This window comes from Heterocephalus glaber, unplaced genomic scaffold (genome assembly GCF_053883595.1).
Source record: "Heterocephalus glaber isolate CG9 unplaced genomic scaffold, H.glaber_assembly_v1.0 deba00001444, whole genome shotgun sequence".
NCBI lineage: Eukaryota > Metazoa > Chordata > Mammalia > Rodentia > Bathyergidae > Heterocephalus > Heterocephalus glaber.
Genome location: NW_028258297.1, coordinates 29,504,062 through 29,511,450, shown reverse-complemented (window position 1 = coordinate 29,511,450; position 7,389 = coordinate 29,504,062). Strand labels below are relative to the sequence as shown.

General features: G+C 49.4%; 1 long non-coding RNA gene across 1 annotated transcript; it reads left to right on the top strand.

The window, feature by feature from the left end:
• The first annotated feature begins 3,209 nt into the window (after positions 1-3,209).
• LOC110346650 (uncharacterized) lies at positions 3,210-6,195 on the top strand. The gene is made up of 4 exons (XR_015452353.1): positions 3,210-3,289; positions 4,159-4,348; positions 4,474-4,565; positions 4,926-6,195. It is a non-coding gene; the product is annotated as an uncharacterized LOC110346650 (long non-coding RNA).
• The last annotated feature ends 1,194 nt before the right edge of the window (positions 6,196-7,389 follow it).

Below are 7,389 nucleotides of genomic sequence, written 5' to 3'. Positions count from 1 at the left end.
CTTTTCATTTTGAAACAAGATCTCACTAAGTAGCCCAGTCTCTTGCAGTCCTCCTGTCTCAGCCTCCTGAGTAGCAAGGATTACAGCCATCCACTACCATGATCAGCTTAAAAGTTTTCAATTTGATGAGGTCTGATTTATCCATTTTTTCCTAGCTTACGTTTTTGGTATCAAAACATCCTAAGAAACCATTGCCTAATCCAAGGTTACAAGATCCTCATTTATGTCTCCTTCTAAGAATTTCATAGTTTTCACTCTTACATTTAGGTCTCTGAGCTTTTGTTAATTAAATTCCATATATGATATTAAGATGGATCCAGTTGTTCCAGCATCATTGGTTTGGAAGATTCCTCCCCCACCAAATCTCTTAGCGACACTGCCAAAAGTCAAGTACTTACAGACGTGCAGACTGACCCTCGGACTCTCGGCTCTAGCCCACTGGCCTGTGTGTCTAGTCTTATATCTATAGTGCAGTGTCTGATCATAGTCACTTTATAGTAAGATACGAAGTCAAAGCAGTGTGAGTCCCCCAACTCTGTTCTTTGTTTAGATTATTTCAGTTATTCTGAGTCCCTTTAATTTGAGGATATGTTTAACTTTTTTTTTACACAGAGTCTCACTATGTGGCCTGAGTCAGCCTTGAAGTCACTGTGTGGCCCAGGCTGGCTTTAAGCTCTCACTGCCTAAGGGGTAGGCGCTGAATCTAGCTCAATTTGAGCCTCGTATCCTAACGATATTAAATTCTCCGGACAATAAATAATGTGTCCTTCAATCATTTAGATCTTCTCAGATTTCTTTTAGCAGTATTTTCCAGTGTACAAGCCTTGCACTGTTTTGGCTAAGTTCCTTCCCAAGTATTTTTTTTCTTGGGTGTGTGTGTGTGTGTGTGTGTGTGTGTGTGTGTGTGTGTGGAGAGAGAGAGAGAGAGAGAGAGAGCACACTGGGGATTGAACCCAGGGCCTCCTGCATGGTAAGCACACTCCCTACCCCTGAGCTGTACCCCAGCCTCTTAGTATTTTGGGTTTTTTATGTTATTATAAGTGGAATTGTTTTCTTAATTTTATTTTCAGGTTGTTCATTGCTACTGTGTAGAACTGCAACTGATTCGTATTGATTTTGTGTCCTGAGATTTTGCTGAAGTCATTTATTAGCTTTGATCACTTTCGGTTGACTCTTTGGGGTTCCCGCGTATAGGATCGCGTCATCCAAAGGCAGAGGTAGTTTTCCTTCTTCCTTCCCACCACATCAGTGCTTTGTGGGAGCATCTCTCTGGCTGCCAACAGTTGGCTCCAGCAGCGCATCTGGTGATGTCTCAAAGCCTGTCACACAGGACCACAACTGAATCCTCCTTTCTCTCCTCTTAGAGCTGCAGCTTGGCAGGGGCCTTGCATATGCTGAGCACATGCTCTACCCTCAGCCACACTCCCTGCCCACAACTTCATAATCCTAATGTCGGGGATAAACTATCAGAATTTCTAAAGTAGAACACTGGCACAACTGCATCATGAGAGTTTTACTATTTCCCAACATTTAACTTTTTAAGAAATCAAAATACATTATTGAGCATATTTTAAAACCGCCTTGATAAAATAGCAAACTGCATGTTGTATATCCTTGAACACAATAAAACACACACTTTGACGTTCTGCATCAGAACAGGAAGCCGCATTTCCCAACAGGGCTGAGGTTGGATAAGGAGTCCATTTGCAGGCTGGGGATTTAGCTCAGTGGTTTCGCCGCCTACTGCGCAAGTGCAAGGTCCCAAGTTCGATCCTCTATACCATAAAAAAAAAGGAGAGAGAAGCCCTTTGCCTTCTTGGTCAAAACAGTCCATGGGGGGTGGGGGGTTCAGCTCAGGGGTAGAGTCCTTGCTTAGCATGGGGGAAGCCCTGTGTTCAATCCCCAGTGCCATAAAAAGAAAAACTAAAATAGTTTTTTAGTCAGTCTTCCAAGCTAGGTGTGGTGGTGTACGCCTGTAATCCCAGCACTCAGGAGGCTGAGGCAGGAGGATCGGGGCAAGTTCAAGGCCAGCTGGGCTACACAGTGAGTTTAAGGCCAGCCTGGACTATGTAGGAAGACCCTGTTAAAAAAAAAAAATCAGTCTTCCAACTTTTGAGCTACTGAGCTTGCAAATTTAAGCCCTGATGGTAATGTTCTCCACAGTACAGTTTTCCTAATTAATTTAGTAGAAATATGGGGGGCAGGGCTGGATATGAGGCCTAAACTGTGGCTCAAACTATCCGATATTGAGCAAAATATAAATAATCCAGTGACTGTTACAAATAATATCCTCCTTGTGGATTTATATCAGCCAGCGTTCTTACTTTTTAAATGTTTTAATACATTATTTTAAAATTTCTGCCAATTTTTTTATTTACCAAAATGTTGACACCCATTGAAATCATCAAGGAGCCACGTATAATGATGAATGGCTATAATCTCATCACTCTGGGAGGCTGAGGCAGGAGGGTCACGAGGTGGAGCCCAGCCTGGGCAATTTAGCAACCTAGTGAGACCCTGTCTCAAAATAAAAAATAAAATGGGCAGTGTGAAGGCCCCGCGTTCAATCCCTTTTAAAACAAAAAAGACCAAGGATGCAAACGTGAGAAAGCCCGATTTGGTGGAAAGGGGGCCAAGCTGCACAGCCGGAGGTCTGGATGCCCCGCGGCCTCTGCCCCTGGCTTCCTGGAGCGGTTTAGGAAACAACCCCGCCTTGCCCGCTGTACAGCGGCCGGCCGGTCCTCGTCCTGGCTTCTCACAGGGCTGCGCCAAGGGCAAAGAGAAGGTGACCGCGCGCTTTGTCACCCCAGGACCGGGGCGAAGGTGCGAAGCGGGCTCTCCGGAGACCTTCGCCCGGGCTGCCCCTTCCTGTACGGCACCGACTGCGGAACAGCCGGTTCCCCAGCTCGCGTTTGTAAATCCGGCCCCGCGCTGCGGCCTGGGCCTGAGACCCCGCCCCGGGACCGGGTCACCCCGATTGTTTACTAACAGCAGTCGCCCGGCAACCCGAGAGGCCGGCCTCGAACCCTGCCCGCTTAGGGAACTCACCTGCCAGGAATTCTCCTTCCTCTGCCTGCCCGGGCAGGTTCTTCCCATTTTAGTGCAACCCTCGGAACTTCCCGACCCGGAGAGTGGGCCGAGGTCTCCCGGCCGAGAGTCAGCGCCCTCTCGGGCTCCGCCCGGCCCGTTCCGCAGCCCCGGAGGCCTGGTCCAGGCTGGGGCGGGGCAGGGAGAGGGGCGGGAGGGGCCTGCTTCCACCCAGCCGCCGCCCCTGGAGTCACCCACCAAGGTGCGTAGGGGGTGAGGCAGGTTCTCACTTTGTAGTTCAGGCTGGCCCTGTGCTCATTATGTAGCCCAGGCTGGCCTCGAACTTGGCGGTGATCCTCCTGCCTCAGCCTCCCAATTGTAGAAAATTTTAAAACTGAAACCAACCAGATGCTAGATGCTCTTTGTGACCACCTCTGACAGCAATTCCAATAAATGTCAGAGATATCATACTCCTCCCTGAAAAAATATGTTGTTGGGCTAAAGGGGTTTTTGTTTCTTTTTTTTTTTTTTTTTTTTTTTGCTACCAGGGATAGAACTTGGGACCTTGCACTTGGGAGGCAGGCGCTGGAACCACTGAGCTAAATCCCCAGCCCCCAAGGGGGTTTTTGTTTTGTTTTCAATTTTTTGCCATCCTGGGGATGGACCCTGGAGCTCACAAATGCTAGACAAGTGCTTTATCACTGAACTACATACACCCCAGCCCTGTTCTAACTTCTTAACCAAAACAAATTCACTAGTGACCATTGAGTTTCAAAAATATGTGAACTTCAAGGGCTGGGGATTTAGCTCAGTGGTTCCACTGCCTGCCTCGCAAGCGCAAGGTCCCGAGTTCCATCCCCAGTACCAAAAAAAATGTGAACTTCAAATTAATAGGTTTTTATATCTTAGGCTTTTTTTATTTTTTTAAACCAGTTTCAGATGTAACCCAGGCTGGCCTCAAACTCTGAAATTCTCCTGCCTCACCCTCTGAGTGCTAGGATTACAGGCATGCACCACTACATCCAGCTAATTTAGCCTTTAACAAACATAGTACACACAGAATTTAATCCTGACAACTGCAGTGGGGTGCCAGTGTGGCCCCTCCCTGGACCAGCTGCTCTGTCCCTCCAGACAGACCCAGTTGGGTCCAAGCTCCTCCTCCAAGAAATCTACGCCTGTGCAGGATGAACCAGCCCCGGCTCATCCCATCATCCAATCAACACCACAAGCCACACGAACTTCGTGCGCGCGTGTTACGAGGACTGAACTCAGGGCCTCCGAACTGAGCTGCATCCTCACTCCTTTCTTTATTTTTTATCAGGTCAGTCTTGCTAAGCTGCCCAGGCTGGACTCAAACTTGTGATCCTCCTGCCTCAGCCTCCTAGAGAGCTGGGATCACTGGCCTGCACCACCGTGCTCAGTGACTTCTTTTCTTTTTTTTTTCAGGGATCGAACTTGAGACCTTGCGCTTTCGAGACAGGCACAGAACCACTGAGCTAAATCCCTAGCTCGACTTCTTTTCTTTTAAAATATCTCAGGTATTTCATTGTGGTAATAAAAAGTGAACTGATATAGCTGCCAAAATTTAAAGAGTAGAAATTCGTAAAACAGTGTAGACAAAGGAATAACTGGAGTTATTTCTGTCTGCTTGAACTTTTAATTTGTGTTTGATAGTGGAAAAGAGCAAATTACAGGCGAGATTTCTGTTTTGTTTGGAAAAGGCTAATGTAACCATTTCAACTGGGCCTGGTGGTGAGTGCCTATAATCCCAGCACTCAGAGGCTGAGGCAGGAGGATCACTGCAAATTCAAGGCCAGTCGGAATTTCACGAGGAGACCTTGTCTCCAGAAAAAACATTCCTGTTCACGATCAGCGTTGACAGTCATTTTGTCTAATAGATGACAGTGCTGAAAATAACTCGTGTCAACCAGGGGTGGTGACGGCGCCTTAGATCTGCGGGTGACCCTGGCGGAGCGCCTGCCTGATCTGCCTGCTGTGAAGACACTGGCGGTTCTTAAAATTTTAAAAAGACGGGCGGTGCGAGGCGCCCCCAGACGCAGCTGCCGTGAGAGAGAGCCGGCCCAGCCCAGCCCGCGTCCGCCCTCCTGTGCTGGACGCGCAAGACTTATAGGAGGAGGAAGTGGGAGTTTCACGTTTACTTTCTTTAAAAAAAGGAACGCTCTGGTGTTTCATGTTTAGCAAGCACTTACTCCGACTTAAAAGAATCTTCATCAACTTCCATCCCCCAAATTACTGGATATAAAAAGTCGCATTTGTTTTTCTTTGTGCTGCTTGCTGTCATTTATCAGCCACCATTTTGCTCATTTAGTATTTATTCCTACTGTACGTCCTCGTTAATTTAACACTGTGATGCGATTGGACTGTAAATAATGAACTTAACAATAATCTTTTTGTGTATCAGTTACAAAGAAAAAGTACTTATTAATAACTTTTGTGTAACCCTCCAATTTACTAGTGATATAATCTCTTCTTTTTTCAAATTATTTATTTATTTAAGATGGATTCTCACTGTGTTGCCCAGGCTGATCTCAAACTCCTAGGCTTATTATAAGTGATCCTCCTGACTCAGCCTCCTGAGTGCTGGGATCACAGGCATGTCCCACCATGCCCAGCTTAGGTAACATTCTTAAGTGCTTTATAATAAGAACTCATTTGGTCCACACTATACAAGTAGACCCTCTTTTAAAGATGAGTCCTCACTGGTTGTGCAGGCTGGTCTCAAACTCCTGGGCTGAAGCAATTCTCCCGCTTCAGCCTCCTGAGTGGCTGGGACTCCAGGCCCACCCCACGCCTGCCGAGCCCCTTCTGCAGACCAGGGTCCCTGTCAGCTTGGGGGTTAGATCAGGGTTCTTCAAACGCTGAGCCCCGGGGCCAAATCAGGCAGGCCGCCATGCTGGTTGCTGGTCCCGGAAGCCGGGCCCATGCCGAGCCCGCTGGTTTCCCATGGGGATGCAGTTACAGGACGGCTTATGAGCCACACCAGCAAGTCCAAGTCCCGGCTTCTCCTCTGTGATCCGATCCGTGGTGTAACCCGCCCACACCTGTTTCCTGTCTATTATAAGAAAACACCTGCCTCCAAAGGGTGCAGAGCAGGTCATGTGGAATAAACAGGCCAAGTACTTAATTATGCTTTGCACATGGTGATTGCTTTATTGAAAAGCTGGTTGTTATTACACTGATCCTCAAATGCAGTTACTGTCAACCTCAGCTCACATAGACTGACAGAGACACAGACAAGTCCAGCCCACCTGCCCTGCACAGAGGAAGCGCTTCCCAGGGGGTGGAGCAAGTGCTTCCCACATGCAGGGCCCTGGGTTCCCTCCTCCGTTCCAGAGGTGGCACGGGTTTCCCCTGATGGGACAGCTCCGAGGGTTGAGGAGGGTGAAAAACAACCAACGTGTGCACGGAAAGCGAGGACTCAGGGAAGGAAGTTTAGGCAGATGAGAAGCATTCACGCCAAAGTCCGCTGGAGACCTGCATCAAACGGGAGCAGGGTCAGGGCAAGCACCCGACCCCACGCTCACAGCACGCTCTGTGACCTCAGCCAGTGCTGCCCATCCGAGACGCAGCCTGGCATCTTCCAAGTGGGTAATGCTGGCATCCCAGCCTGCTCGGCTTGGGGCCACGAGGACAGGGAGTTCAGAGCACCTGCATCCTGCAGCCTGCCCACTTGAGCCCACGCGGGCCTTCTCAGCTTTCCACGTGGCCTTCCTTGTGGTCCAGCTATGCCAAGAGGGGTCCTGATAAGAAAGTATTTCCCGGAGCAGGAGGAAAGGAAGCTGCAGCCTGAGGAAGGTGGGCAGAGATGACAAAGAGCTTCCTGAAAGGCTTTGTCACATTAAACTAGAAACAATGATTTACGATGATGTGCCAGAGTGTGAGAGGCAAACAGCTGCCCGTTCCTGGGCTGGGCACGGGGTGGCCTAACGGAATGCCTGGGGTCAGCAGCATCCCTGCCCTAACCCTCCCGGGAGGCAGGGAGCCCTTGCTTCCCCAGGAGAGACAAGGCTAAGCCACCTCAGGGCCCTTCCTGCCGAGCCTACACCACCCTCAGTGTCCAGCTCACCCCAGCATCCCAGGAGCCGCTACGCCCCTCGGAATGGCCACAGGCCTCGTTTGTCCTGGGGCGTCAGGAACCTTTTGAAGGCACGTAAAGGAAGACACTCAGGAGCCAAGACCCCAAACAGAAGTTATGGGGCAACTCTGGGTTTCTAAAGCACAAAGGCAGGCCCAGCAGGAACAGGATGTGGCAGTGCAGGTGAGTCCCTCCCAACCAGCGGTCTGGGTCCTCCAGCTAGCCCGCCAAGCCTGCTCCCTGGACACCGAGACCCGGCTGTGCCA